We start from the raw sequence: 14,700 nt of genomic DNA, 5'->3' as shown, positions 1-14,700 counted from the left end.
GTTCCCTCATTCAAACTGGTTACTTTGAATATGTTTCTTCTCATGTTCTACTACTAAAAATAATTTTGAATTTTTATAGTTTAAAATTCCTTTGATCAGCTCAGGTAACACAAAAAAAGATCTTTCTTAAAATTAGTATTAACTAACATAATCACCCAACTTTATCACCTAGGCTAGCCCTGAAATAGATTTTGGCTCATTCTAAAAATCTCTAGCTTCAAAGGACAAAAATTTAGCACAAGTTCTGTCAGTTAAAACAATATGCTGCAACTTCCAACTTGTCTGGGGACAAGGAATAGACTCTGGTTTCAGAAGCTTCCCCCAGATAAACTTAAGTATTCACTGTCATCCACACTGCGTTTCCATAGATGCACAAGAATCCCCTCCATTCTTATTCACTCATGGTCTTCCTGAGCATTAAGGGTCCTCTCCCCAGTCACAATTCTCAAAATCTTACCATCTCTTCAACAATAGGCTCAAGATACACCTGCTTAGTCAAATTGTGCCTCTTTTAAACTCCAGAAGCATCTTATCATCTGTACTACTGACTTGGTCAGCATATGTTATTTTTACATGGACATTCTTTTCATATACTCTAACTTTCCAATTACGATTTACAAGTAACGAGAAGACATAGTTTCATCTCCAGTGCAACGCACTGTAGATACAGACTGAGTGGCCCCTCCAAGAAACACAATAGGTGTTTGTTTTCTTTTGTTGTATACAAAGACTGGGACAGAATTAATTTGAGCCTATTGGATTCCAGTGGGCCTTGAATAGCTGCCTGCAAATAATGGTTTTTTCCTGCAGTAATGGAGATACCAACTGAAAGTTCTGAGTTCAAAAATGATATGATAAAAGTTTAATTTAGAAAATGTGGTCCACAGCAGCCAGATCATAGGAGGGTAATAATTTCTATAGCAAGGAAGATAGTTGGCCCAACTAACGGGTTAAGTACAGGGCTTTCATCAGAAAGTACCGACTTCTGTTACACTGGGCAAGTTATGGCTTCCGTTTCCTTACCAGTAAAATGAAGATGATAAAACCAGATCTGAGCCAGGCCTGGTAGCACACAACTGTAGTCTTAGCCACTCAGGAGGCTGAGGCAGGAGGATTGCTTAAGCCAAGGAGTCAAGACAAGTGGGAGCAACACAGCGAGACCCCGTTTCAAGAACAAACAAACAAACAAAACACCAAAAACTAGAAACAAGTTGAAAAACCCCTAGGTCTTGAGCACTGTGGTGGGCATTACATGTAATAATGCACGCAGCACACATACCACAATGCCTGTCGAAGGGTAAGCACACTGCACTCTGGGACCAATTCTCTGACACAACTAGGTCTCCTACAATTCAACTCAATTCCAATACTACCTGGAGTTAACATCAGATTCCACAAGTTAAAGAGCAAGGTTTCCAACAAGACTGCCCTCACTTCAGACATCCCCTGACTATCCACACTAATGTCAAACTTGGCCACAAATTCAGATTCCCAAAACCTCCCTTCAGTTTCAATAATTCTCTACAACAATTCACAGAAATCACTGAAAGCACTATACTTAAACAACCACAGTTTCATTATAAAGGATACAACTCAGGAACAGCCCAATGAAAGAGGTGCACAGGGCAAGGGCAAAGTCTAGGGAAGAGAGCAGAGGGATGCAAAGCTTCCATGCTCTCTCCTGAAGAAATCCACGTGTTATGATAGAATATATGGTTTGGGGGAAAAAAAAGTAGAAATCTAGATGTCATCCTCCTAGCTAACCAGTGTGTTCACTGCTGTTGTAGGGTTTTTATATGGGGCTTTGTGGGGTTTTTATATGGGGCTTCATGTTCTAGGCAGGAGTGATTAAATCACTGGCCAGGTAACTAGGCTTTGCTGTAAAGTCCCTCTCCTCTTCCCAGAGACCAGGAGATGGGCTAAAAGTTCCAAGGTTTCTCTGATGTGGACAGCTCCTTTCCTAAACTATGGAAGGGCCCACCCAGAGTCACCTTATTAAGATAAACTCAGGTGTGATCAAAAGAGATTCTTGTTATGAATAACAAAAGATACGATACACCTATAAGGAAATTCCAAGAGTTTTTAAAGCTCATTGTCAGGAACCAAAGACAAAGACAGATACAATGGATTCTTCTTTATATCACAGACACAATAAACGGAGACTATCAGAAACCAACTAGTAGACTACTGAAGTAGTGCAAGCATAAAGATAAGGAGAAAAAACATCAAAAGCATTACAAAAGCAGCAGCAATAGAGAAAGGCTGAGGGGGAGGGTGTTGAAATTATCTACAAAGCTTCAAGCCTGAACAATTAAATAGACAGAGACAGACATATGCTGGCAGGAAACCGAATACGGGATTGAGAATGAATTTAGTTTTAATCACATTGAGACTGAGGTGACAGCCAGGGATTGCAGATGAACATTGGGGAGACAGAGATCATGAGCCTAGAGATGAGAGAGGACATGGGCAGAATCAGTTGTCAGAGTTATCCGCATAGATGAACCCCCCTGAACCCCCTCAAACCCTCACTGTTTCAAAAGGAGGATACTAGCTAACCTATGTTGCAAACAAAAGCAAGTTACTGCACTCAGTGGAGTGTGTAAGGGATGACCTCTAAAAAATTTATTATTATCAACTCTAAACAAAATGGTATCTAATCTTTAAAATAAAAGATTCAAAAAGAATCACACAACCAAATGCCAAACAGAAATGCTGGTTTTGTTCTTTCACAGAAATGTATTATTTTATTATCTAAAAAAGGACATTTATCTCCCTCCAACAGAAATAAATGTTTATTTTTCAATGAAAAGGTTATAGAACAAGCACAGACTATGTCAACAATACAACGTAAACAGGAACAACTATGAATCAATTCTAAAAGCTTTGTGTTCAGAAACAAAAACAAAAACATGAAACAAGACAAAAACCTCAAGCATCTAATCATTACAAAGACTTACCCAAAGCATTTCGAGTCCTGCTTTTTACAGTACGTTCAGTAGCTAGAAACTGCCTCGTTAACTGACCATGGGTTCAAAAGCATCACAGTTTACTTTCCCTTGGAATGCACATATCACATCATCCATTTGTTGCCAACTTCCCAGAAGAGAATACCCACTCTGTTTATCAGCCTGTGAGCATGAGAAATGGGAGAAAAAAGAGAAAGCAGAGTTTGGGAACAGTGCACTGGGCTAATCAGATGGTTCATGAAGTAAACAGGTTATTATGGGCCCAGGGACCTGAAACACCTGAGTACTGACTGGATTAATGCACAGGCAACTCAGGAAGCTGAATTTGCTTAACAGATAAAAAAACTGGCTTCTTCCACAAAAGAAGAAAAGAAATCCATTGTACTTCCAACAAATATCCTCTGCATATAAAAGGGCAAGAATAATTTGTATTATTATTATTCACAATTTACAAGGTTGCAAATCAAACCAAAAACAGTGAAAGCTACAAACCCCAGAGTAGTAGATAACCAAGAAAATTGCTCTAGCCAGCACCTGGGTTCCACTGAAGACACTCAGTAATCTTTTCGGTAGGTTTCAGACTTTCACAAATTTTCCTTACATAGATCTGAACTGCTACACTTTTTTTTTTCTTCTTTTTAGATAAGGATTCACAGTTCCAAGATCTCTGACACCACTAGAGAAAACTGGAGTCAGTCCCCTCCATAAAACTAATCTTTCAGCTGGGTGCGGTGGCTCACACCTGTAATCCCAGCACTTAGGGAGGCCAAGGGGTATCACCTGAGGTGGGGAGTTCAAGACCAGCCTGACCAACACGGAAAAACCTCATCTTTACTAACAATACAAAATTAGCCAGGCATGGTGGCACACGCCTGTAATCCCAGCTACTGAGAAAGGTTGAGTCAGAAGAATCACTTGAACCCAGGGGGAGGAGGTCATAAGGAGCCGAGATTGCGCCACTGCACTCCGGCCTGGGCAACAAGAGCAAAACGCTGTCTCAAAAAAAAAAATTAATCTTTCACAAAGATAAATTTTTCTCTACCATGTGCTAAACCAGAAATTATACTATTAATTTATATCTCAATGCAGAAATAAATTAGCTCACTAGATTGTCAAACCTCTTAAGAGATCTAAAACTAAAGAGAATTTGGTTTTACTGAACAATGACCCACAGAATTCTCTCTGGAGAAAAAATACATAGTTAAGCTGTCACTTCCAAGTAACCCAAAACTAGCTCCTTAAAGTGTTTTACTGCTCAATTTCCACCCTATGTTTTCTTCCATAAAAAAGTAATCCCTGTCCAAGTTTCAACTCCAGCAAGATCAAGTAAATGTAGCTTCTCCTACTGCTCCAGCTACGTACAACTAAAAATCCTGGCCATTATACCTAAAACAAATACGGGAAGACTCTGAATTCTGAAGGCAGAGAAAAGGCGAACCAGGTAGGGATCTTGGGACCCAAGGAAAACATGGTGGTGAGTTCCCTGGGTTTTCTTTTTGCCTCATCATATACCACAGATAACAGGCTTAAAAACAAAAACAAGCAAACCAAAAAACAAACAAACAAACACCTCTCCTCTCCTAACCCAAAGAACTGAGCAACAACATGCCCTCCAGCCAATACCACAGAAAAAACTGTGGCCCAGCCCCACCTACAACAGCAAAAGCCAGGTGGGGAGCCTAAGTTTCCACCCTTAGGAGGCTGTAATGTGCCACAACCTGCCTCTCAGGTGTCTCCACCCCTTATCCCTGCAGGGGTGATATTAGAGAAGCTGGACTTTCTTCCCTGACAGGTGGTAATAAGACCCCTTCCCCTGCCAGGGAGTGTCTGTGGAGACCACCTGGAAAGCTTCTTCTTCCATGTGGCAGTAATGAGACACCCCTTCTCATCCCCACTGGCATGGTATCAGAGGAGGCCTAGCAGACAGTCAGAACTTTCACCTCGGCCCAGGGGTAAGAAGGCCATCCCCTCCCAGTGGTGTCAGTAGAGTCCTAAAGAGGGGCTGACACTCCCACACCTGCCCAGCAGTAATGAGGATGCCCACTTTGTGTGTCAATAGATCAATTCCTCAAAATCGCAAACTACCACAACTTACCCAAAATTAAATGGATTATCTGAATAACCCTAATAATTGTTAAAGAAACTGAATAAAGCCTTCAAAAAAGAAATCTGGCCCAGATCATTTCATTAAAGAATTCTACCAATTTTTAAAGAAGAAGTAACATAATTCTACACAATCTCTTTCAGGAAACAAAAGAGTAGGGAGCATTTCCAAATTTTTTTTTTTTTTGAAACAAGGTCTCACTCTGTCACCCAGGCTGGAATACAGTGGCATGATCATGGCTCACTGCAGCCTCAACCTCCCAGGCTCAAGTGATCCTCCTGCCTTGGCCTCCCAAGTAGCTAGGACTACAGGTGCATGCCACCACATCTGGCTAACTTTTTAATTTTTTTACAGAAAGAGTCTCCCTAATGTTGCCCCGGCCAGTCTTCAACTTCTGGGCTCAAGCAATCCTCCCAAAGGAGATGATTTCAGCCTACCAGAGTCCTGGGATTACAGGCGTGAGCCACCATGCCCAGCCTAAGAAGGAGATCTATCAGCAGACAGAAGTGGAGAAGGCTATAATGTGACCACAGAGGAAGAGATTAGTGGCACAGCCATAAACCAAGGAATGCCATCAGCCACCAGAAGCTAGAAGAGGCAAGGAGCAAATTTTCCCTAGATCTTCTAGATGCGGCATGGCCCTCTAACACTGTGATCCTGGCTGACTGATACTGATTTCAAAATTCTGGCCTCCACAGGAGAATCGCTTGAACCCGGGAGGTGGAGGTTGCAGTGAGCCGAGATAGCACCATTGCACTCCAGCCTAGGCAATAAGAGCGAAACTCCATCTCAAAAAAAAAAAAAAAAAAAAATTTATTGCCTCCACAACGCTGAAAAATAAATGCCTGTCGTTTTAAGGCACCATGTTTACAATAATTTGTATGGCAACCATAGGAAACTAGTATAAATACTTCCCCATCTCCTAGAAATGTTATAAAGAGCTAATAAATACGTATGCAAAAGACATACATATTTGACTAGTCTGAAGTACAACTGCAAAAGAGAAAATCAGATACAATTTCAGAGTTCCTCATTCAAAATGAGACTATAACACACTCCTAATTTTTTTATAGTTAAATAAAGTATACATAAAAAGAAAAATAATACAGCTTTGGAAATTATATCCATTGGATCCAATTATATCCAATGTAGATTCAGTTTCCTGAAGATTAGCCTACTCAATAGACAAGAACTGTTTATCACAGTAGCCTGGCAAATGAAGACTTAATCTTGATTAACTCTGACTTCTAGTATATTTCTTCTCTGAAGGAAAGAGGAGCTAAATTGTATAGGTTTCATTACTACCATAAATAAATTCAACAAAATAAGGTCACTCTGGCACTTCTTGGAGTCCTCTAGATTATTTCTATCCTGCTTCTCCACTGTTTTCCCATTCTTAGTGAACAAAGCAAACAGAATTTTTCCTTTAATTTAATCAGTTGGTCTTAATGAACCACCACGTTAAAAATATAAACAACCTAGGGCCAGGTGCCATGGCTCACTCCTGTAATCCCAGCACTCTGGGAGGCCGAAGAGGGAGAATCACTTGAGCCCAGGCGTTAGAGACCAGCCTGGGTAACACAGAGAGACCTCATCTCCACAAAAAAAAAAAAAAAAAAAACCCAGAAAAATTAGCCAAGTGTGGTGGCATATGCCTGTAGTCCCAGCTACTCTGGGAAGCTGAGATGGGAGGATCACTTGAGTCCATGCATTCAAGGTTACAGTGAGCTGTGACCAGGCTACAGCAATCCAGCCTGGGCAACAGAATGAGACCCTGTCTCAAAAATAAATAAATAAATAAGTATGTTAACCCAGTAATTCACAAACTCTCTGGTTTGAGCACTACATCATAAAATTTCATTATGTGTATGATTATAATCCAAACAATAAACCTGGTAATATGTTTTACTGAATTTCAGAATAACGGAACATGCAAGACTATCAAAAGGGTGCCCAATCATTATAAAACATGAAAGAGGAAAAAGGCAAAAAGGATGTCTCATTTAAATCACCCACATTAGAAACAGAATCACCCTAAGTAGCTACAGTAAGTTACATTCAGCATGGATATTCAGAAACTTTGGACCTAACACAAGGCACACTTACTGAAATATCCCTTACACTTAAAGCCACACAAGTACAGTATATTTTAAATTTACAGTAGATCAAAACAGCCATTATAGCATAGCAATTAAGAGTGTGGACTCTGAAATTAGACTGCGTAGGTTCAAATCCATGCCCCTTAACTTCTTTGGGCTTCAGTTTCCTAATAAGTAAAATGAGGACAATAACAGTACCTATATTTACTTCATAGTGGAAGCTGGGAAGATTAAAGGAGTTAAAAACTTCAAGCACTTAGAACAGAATTCAGTATACACCTGCACTCACTCATCATTAAAAGAGAGGGTCGCCATTACTACCTATGGTCATTGTAATAGTTTCACAGCTGCTATGTTTACTTTTAATCACAGAAAACCTAGAGGTGATGAAATCTCAATGACCTCTGTACTGAAGGCATTGATTTGTGTTTATCTGCTCCTTTACACAGTAAGCTAAAAGACAGAAACTGTGTCTTATTGAACTCTGTCCCCATCACCAAGCTCATGGTGTGTGTCCAAATATGATCAAGTAAGTCAAGAAACATTTTGGTGTTCAAGCCACTCCAACTTTCAATCATTTTCCTCCCTAACTCTACACAGGTAAATTTTTATTTAAAAGCTACACAAAAAGAAATAACAATTGTAAGACAGTAGATAGGAAAGCAGTAAAAAGACAACCAAGGCTGCCTTTCCCAAGACACTTAAACATTCCTGTGGGGGAAGAGTCCCTGTCAAGAGTTAAAAACAATCCCCTCAGCCCACACTGTCAGCCACATGGAACTGGAAGAGCCAGGAAGAACGGCTGCCACCACTCATTCCTCTTATCATTCATTCCTGTCTTCATCCAGCATTTCCTTTCTTTGTGACACCACCACTAGATACCAGCTCACCAACATGCTATCCCCCTGCTCCACGAGTTCTCCCAAGGTAATTAACTATATACACTAAAATATACAAAATGGTTATGATCTCTTATTTGAGATAGAAAAATAAGGATACCATAACTCGTCCCTTTTACTTTATCCCCAAAACAGTAATCCACTTCCTCTGATGAAGTGAACTGAAGTCTTGAGAAATCTCAACTGTGAAAGGCTGCAAAGTGACTAATCCTCTGCTGTCAGTTTTCACTGATGGTGATCCCTCATATGTCTCTTCACAGTAGGATCCCTATGGCTCTACTGCCACAAGGAGAGGACAAGGTAAAGATGCGAATAAACCTCATAAGACTTTTTGGGGGCATTACCTCACAGCCACAGGGAACACAACGAAGGCTTTTCTTAGCTCATTGCATTAAAAATTTTGCAGCCAAAAGAATTAGAGCAGTCCTCATTATCCAATAGCAATTAGCTTCTCACAGGGGAAAAGACCACACAGCCATTTCTCTTTAACAAGGACCACATTTCACAATGATGAAAGAAGGATTTGATTAGAATTTTCCAAAAAATAAATAAATAAAACAAACCAAAAAAATCTATTATGTTCATAAAATATTATGTATTCTACCGATCAAAATTTAGATTACAATTTGCAACTAATTCTTAGGACAAAGAACTAATTAATGAATAGGTGGAGTGCTTGGGGCATAATTTTGTGACCAAACTGAAACAGCATGATGTGACAGCCTTAATTTCACATTTGCCTTTTGCAAGACAATTATACAAAAGCCATTTTGACCAAAGAAAAAAATTATACATTTCATCATTTTTCTCCTGGAGCCTCTCATACTCCTTTTAATTCTTTTAAAGTACCTCTTTCGCAGGGCGCGGTGGCTCACGCCTGTAATCCCAGCACTTTGGGAGGCTGAGGTGGGCAGATCATCTGAGGTCAGGAGTTCGAGACCAGCCTGACCAATATGGGGAAACCCTATCTTAAAAATAAATAAATAAATAAATAAAATAATAAAGTACCTCTTTCATAATTACCCTTGCTGGTTTTTCTCATCTAAAGTGATCTAGCATTGCCATATTCTCACTACAGTCTTTTTTTATTATTAAAGTGCATATATACAGTAAAGTGTGCAAATCTTCATATTTTTACATATTCTGAATTTTTATATATACATAATGTAACTACCACATACCTCAATATATAAAATGTTTCCAGAAGGTTTCTTCACGTACTTTCCCAGTCATTACCACCACCACCAACAGCCCACAGCAATCAGTATTCTGACTTGTCACCAGGGAAGTATTGTACTTATTTTTGAACTTCATTTGAATGGAATCATGCAGTGTGCAATCTTATGTCTGACTTATGTCTATAAGATACATCCATTTTGATACGTATATCCATAATTCATTGTCCTTTACTGGTTTTGCAGTGTTTCATCTTATAAATATATCACAATTTACTCATCCATTCTACTGCTGAATAATTCAATTATATCCAATTTTTGGATTACGAATAAAGGCACTATAAACGTTCTTTAACATGTTTTTTAGTAGACACATGCATTAGTTTCTCTTGAGTACTAGGAATGCAAGCATTTGATCATGGGTAGAAGTAGACAAAGCCAGTCTTCCAAAGTGACTGTACCATTTGACAACCCCACCAACAATATGTAAGAGATTCAGTTGGTCTACACTCTTGCCAACACTGGCACTGTACATCTTTTTAATTTTAGTCATTCTGAAAAGTGTACAGCAGTACCTCATTATTGTTTTAATTTCTATTTCCCACTGACTAATAATGTTAAGTACCCTTTTATATGCATACTGGCCATTCTGAGATACTCTAACAGAAAGTGCCTGTTCAAGACAGCTATGCATTTTTTAAATGATTTTTCTCATTTTTTTCGATGCTACACCTACACACACACACACACACACACACACACACGGTATGAGTCCTTGGTCAGATATACAAATTGCAGATTTCTTCTTCCAGTCCATACGTTGCTCTTTATTTTCTTAATGGTGTCTTTAGACTAAGAGAAGTTCTCAATTTTAAAGACATCTAAAGACTAATTTATCAATCATTTTCACGGTTATTGCTTTCTGAGTTTTTTTTTTTTTTTTTTTTTTTTTTGAGACAGAGTTTCGCTTTTGTTACCTAGGCTGGAGTGCAATGGCGTGATCTCAGCTCACCGCAACCTACTCCTCCTCCTGGGTTCAGGCAATTCTCCTGCCTCAGCCTCCTGAGTAGCTGGGATTACAGGCACATGCCACCATGCCCAGCTAATTTTTTGTATTTTTAGTAGAGACAGGGTTTCACCATGTTGACCAGGATGGTCTTAATCTCTTGACCTCGTGATCCACCCGCCTCGGCCTCCCAAAGTGCTGGGATTACAGGCGTGAGCCACCGAGCCCGGATGCTTTCTGAGTCCTTTTTAAGAATCTCTGCCTACTCTATGCACTAGCTCCTTAATTTGTGCCTCTGGTTTCAGCAGTTCTCTCCCTTGCTTTGACTTCACGAAATCTTGAATCTTTTGCAAGGCTTGCACTCCAGACCTTGCGGTCAATTTGCACCACATTCATGTTATGTTGTTAGGTGCTGGACAACTGTGGTGTTATAAATGTTTAAGTGGAGTTCAGCTTTAAAACTAGAGAATTCATCAGTGATACTTCCAAATTACAATGATTTCTGTACAAATATATTCAAAACCTAATGTAAAAAGAAAAAAAAAAATTCTAATACCCATTATCCTAGCATTTTTCCCCCAAACATACTTTAGATGATTCTTTCTACACCTTTTAAACAAAGAACTCTCTGCTCTATCCTTTTTCCTAAATTAGTTAAGAAGATCTCCAATATCCAATGATACTGTTCCAAAGAAATAAACTCTACTCTTCTCTTGGTGAGCAGGTGTCCTCCTCCGCAACTGTTATCTTCACATCCAATCACTCTCACAATATGCTCTCAAAATGTGTGTGGAATGTGAACTCTGCTCTGCCACAGCTAATGCCTAGTTTCCTCCCTCACCAACTTTTGTCTGGAGTATGGAAACTGTCCTAAACTGGTCTCCTCCTTTATAGTCTGTCTTTCACCCTGTCACCAAAGTCACCTTTCAAGAACACCTTTCAAGGTCTCAGCTCACTGCAAGCTCTGCCTCCTGTGTTCAAGGCATTCCCACTGCCTGCAAAATAAAGTCACTCTCTTAGCTGAGAGTTCACAACCTGGCCCTAACCTTTCCTGGCTTCTCTCCCAGCAACACCTACCATACTCTGGTCTGACCCCTGGACACCATAGGCTCTCACTTGTCCTGGCTTTGCTCTGCTTCTCCCTATGCCTTTATTATCCAGTTAACTTCCTTCCTTTTCTAGCCAGGCCCACCCCAGAAGAACCAACTGTTCTCTTTTACGTGCTCTCATGGCTCTCTGTACCCATATCTATATTTAAGTCCTTATCTCACTTTATTAATTAATCATTTATTTATTTATCTCAACCATCTACAAACCTCTGGACCTAGAACTTCTCCCTGAACTCCTCAAGGGTGAGGTCAGGAGTTAATTTTTACATCCTAAAGACTTGGCAGGGCTATTCCATAAAGGTTCAGTGAAAGAATAAATGTCCTAGCCACTTTTACTCATCGTCTTTTTTCAATAAAGACTGGAACAATTAGCACAAGTATATTAAAACAACAGGCTTAACTGAAGCCAGTTTTCTTTTAAAAGTCCCCCAGCAAATTATTCTTTTAAAAAATGTGATAAAAACAAAAATCTCAATTATTGATTTGTGCTTCCTGATAGAAATTAGTCATAAATGGACGGGCACAGTGGCTCAGCCTGTAATCCCAGCACTTTGGGAGGCCGTGGTGGGCGGATCACCTGAGGTCAAGAGTTCGAGACCAGCTTGACCAACATGGAGAAATCCCCTCGCTACTAACAATACAAAATTAGCCAGGTGTGGTTCGCATGCCTATAATCCTGGCTATTCAGGAGGCTGAGGCAGGAGAATCACTTGAACACAGGAGGCAGAGCTTGCAGTGAGCTGAGACCTTGACATTGCACTCCAGCCTGGGCAATAAGAGCAAAACTCCATCTCAGACAAAAAAAAAGTAGTCATAACTCTGTTTAAAAATTCCTTTTTAACTAATGGGCAACAAAAGTTAAGATGAATATACAACTTAACCAAGGTAAATGTAATTGTTACCACACAAATCACTATTGGATGCCAATGGAATAAATCATGATTATTATTTATACAACTAAAAGATCACAAACAAAACTGGCTTGAAAAATGTGTTCATTCTAGGACATTGCTAGAATCTTTGAAAAAGAAAAATATAGATATTAAAAAAGAAAAATCTGTACACATATTAATGTTTCCCCTTAATACATAACACATCTGTATGTCATAGGAAGATAGTATATATGGTGGTTAAGAACAGAGGCTGGAAACACAATGCTAATTGTGTGATATGGAGAAATTAAACTTCAATATGCTTCAGTTTCCTCATCTGTAAAATAAAGATAATGAAAGTATCCACCTCGCTGTGTTGCTGGATGACTGAGTTGGCATATATAAAGCCCCTGATTCAGTGCCTGGTAGAGTACATGAATGCAGAGGAATAAATTTCAAATATTTTCACTGTGTTTTTACCTTTTTTAAGTCCTTTTACATATACTGTCTTTTCTTTCCCTCCCAACAGTGCAGTGAGATTGTTTGAATACGAAACACTAACTTTAGAGATAAGACATAAGACACTAATAGTGAAGTTGTATGATTACCCTAAGATATTTTTAAGTGGCAGAGTTTGGACAAGAAACCACACATAACATCAGCCCCAGGCCAAACTGACAAAATCTCCACGGATCCAATTTGGAAAAAAGAATCTTTTGGGTTTTCCCAATTGCTTTCTCCTGGTTGCAGCCAGCCTAAAGACCTGGTGAAGGCAGATGAAGTGCGCCATGTGCTCAAATTAAAAAGCAGGAGAAGCCTAGCTTTCACAGAAGCTGACAGGTAGCTGGCACTCCAGAGATAGCAGCTACTGATGACTGAAACACAGCACTACTGTTTTTCTCAGTTACAGAACGTACTGCTCCACAAAATCAAGCCTACTACCAAAAACAAAAGTCCCTGAATATGATGTTTATCTGTCATATCAAGCAAAGTACAATGTGCAATAGAAATCTAAAAATATGTGGTAAGAATTATTTATTTTTACTAACTCTCAAAAATAAATATGTTTTACAAAAAGGGCTTTCATCAAATCAGTTTCTCGAAAACAATCCAAGTAGTTATATTTCATGACAGATGTTTCTTTGACCAAATAAGTTAATGATATGAATAAATATTTCATCTTGGTAATGCCTTCAACACCTATCTTCAATACTTTTCTCAGGCTTAAAGTGAATCTCAATCCCTAATCTCATCTACTGCCATGTACACAAGAAGTATAGTTAATGAACTTTAAAGGCAGATGCAATGTTTCCAGGGAACCCACCTGAACCAGGGAAGTACAAAAAAGCAAAACATCTCCACAACCACATCTAAGTACCTTACCTTTCCATTTCTTTTCTTCAAATGGGCAATTAGAAGCTATAGTACACCGTAAAGATCAGGTTTGGCATCTGCCCTGCTAGGGCCTACCCTTCTTTTCGTGGCACTGCCACTCTGGCACCTACAGGCAGGCCTTTGGCGCCTGCAGGACTCACAGGAAAGGCAGCCCCAACCCCTGCTCTCCACAGCGCTCGTCGAAGCCCTGCACGTGGTAGCCACTTGAGACGTTTCAGTGCATGGGATTCAACAGGAGCAGAGCTCAGGTTGCGCTCCGAGACCCGCTAAGGTCGCGGCAGGAAGGTTTGTACGCTGCTCGCGTAAACACCAACCGGACCCTCTTCGCCCTGCGGCTACCTCGTCCTCGCAGCTCGTGCTGCCCCTGAGCACCCTACGCCTCCGCCAGCCTCCATGAGTCGCTTCCCCGCGCTTCCTCCCACCTGAGCCAGCGACGCCACCGCCACCTGCACCGGGACCCCAACTCCCAGGCCAGTGGCCGTTAACCGGGGCCGCAGTTCGGGGGAGGCCCACGGCTCAGGAGAAAAACCCCAAGCTGCAGCTCCCCTTCCTGCACCTCTGAGATCCCCCGGCCGCCGCCATTTTCCTTGCGCCGTAACCCCACCTGACATTCCAGCCTCCCACCTGTGACGAGCAGGGCACGCCGCGCGACGCCGACGGGGGCGCGTGGGCAAGCTGGGACTTCGTCGGGGTCACAACCTCCCAGCGGAACCCGCCGCTAATTCATCCCGTAGCGCGGAGGCGTCCGGCGGTCGCCCTAGTAATGCGTCCCGGAAGGCTACGTCCTAATTGGCTGCAGGCGCCGTGACGCAACGGCGTTCCCGGCTGCGTGGGAAGCCCGGGTCCCCGGCACCCCGCCCCTGCTCCGTAGCCCGGGCTACCGCGGGTGCCGTTCTTTGAGAGCTCTTTTAAAGAGGCGGTGCTTATTTCCTCGACTGGTCCTTTGGAGAGGAGTGACGCATGGAGCGGTGGGGTGTAGGGATAAGAAACAACGAGATAGGAAATTAGTGGAGGTCATTTGTCGGAGGGAACCTAATGGTTCTTCCAACCCCTGGAGCTGCAAAATGAAAAA

General features: G+C 41.0%; 1 protein-coding gene across 4 annotated transcripts in view; it reads right to left on the bottom strand.

Annotated features, from left to right (window-relative positions):
• LCLAT1 (lysocardiolipin acyltransferase 1) overlaps nt 1–14,390 on the bottom strand; it is a 201,072-nt gene extending 186,682 nt beyond the window's left edge. For 2 of the 4 annotated variants that reach the window (XM_012475499.2, XM_012475501.2), the window contains exons 1-2: nt 14,051–14,192; nt 2,961–3,131 (exon numbers count right to left, since the gene is read on the bottom strand). The gene's annotated coding sequence lies outside the window, so the exon portion shown is untranslated. Of the gene's footprint in view, nt 1–2,960; nt 3,132–14,050; nt 14,193–14,252 lie in introns of those variants that run through there. The other 2 variants (XM_012475503.2, XM_012475500.3) reach the window with 2 other exon arrangements.
• Nucleotides 14,391–14,700: the final 310 nt, after the last annotated feature.

The sequence above is a fragment of the Aotus nancymaae genome, unplaced genomic scaffold, assembly GCF_030222135.1.
Source record: "Aotus nancymaae isolate 86718 unplaced genomic scaffold, 86718_ANA_hifiasm-v0.15.2.pri h1tg000057l, whole genome shotgun sequence".
Classification (NCBI taxonomy): domain Eukaryota; kingdom Metazoa; phylum Chordata; class Mammalia; order Primates; family Aotidae; genus Aotus; species Aotus nancymaae.
Note: the sequence above shows the minus strand (reverse complement) of the source record. Positions and strands in the feature narration are given on the sequence as shown.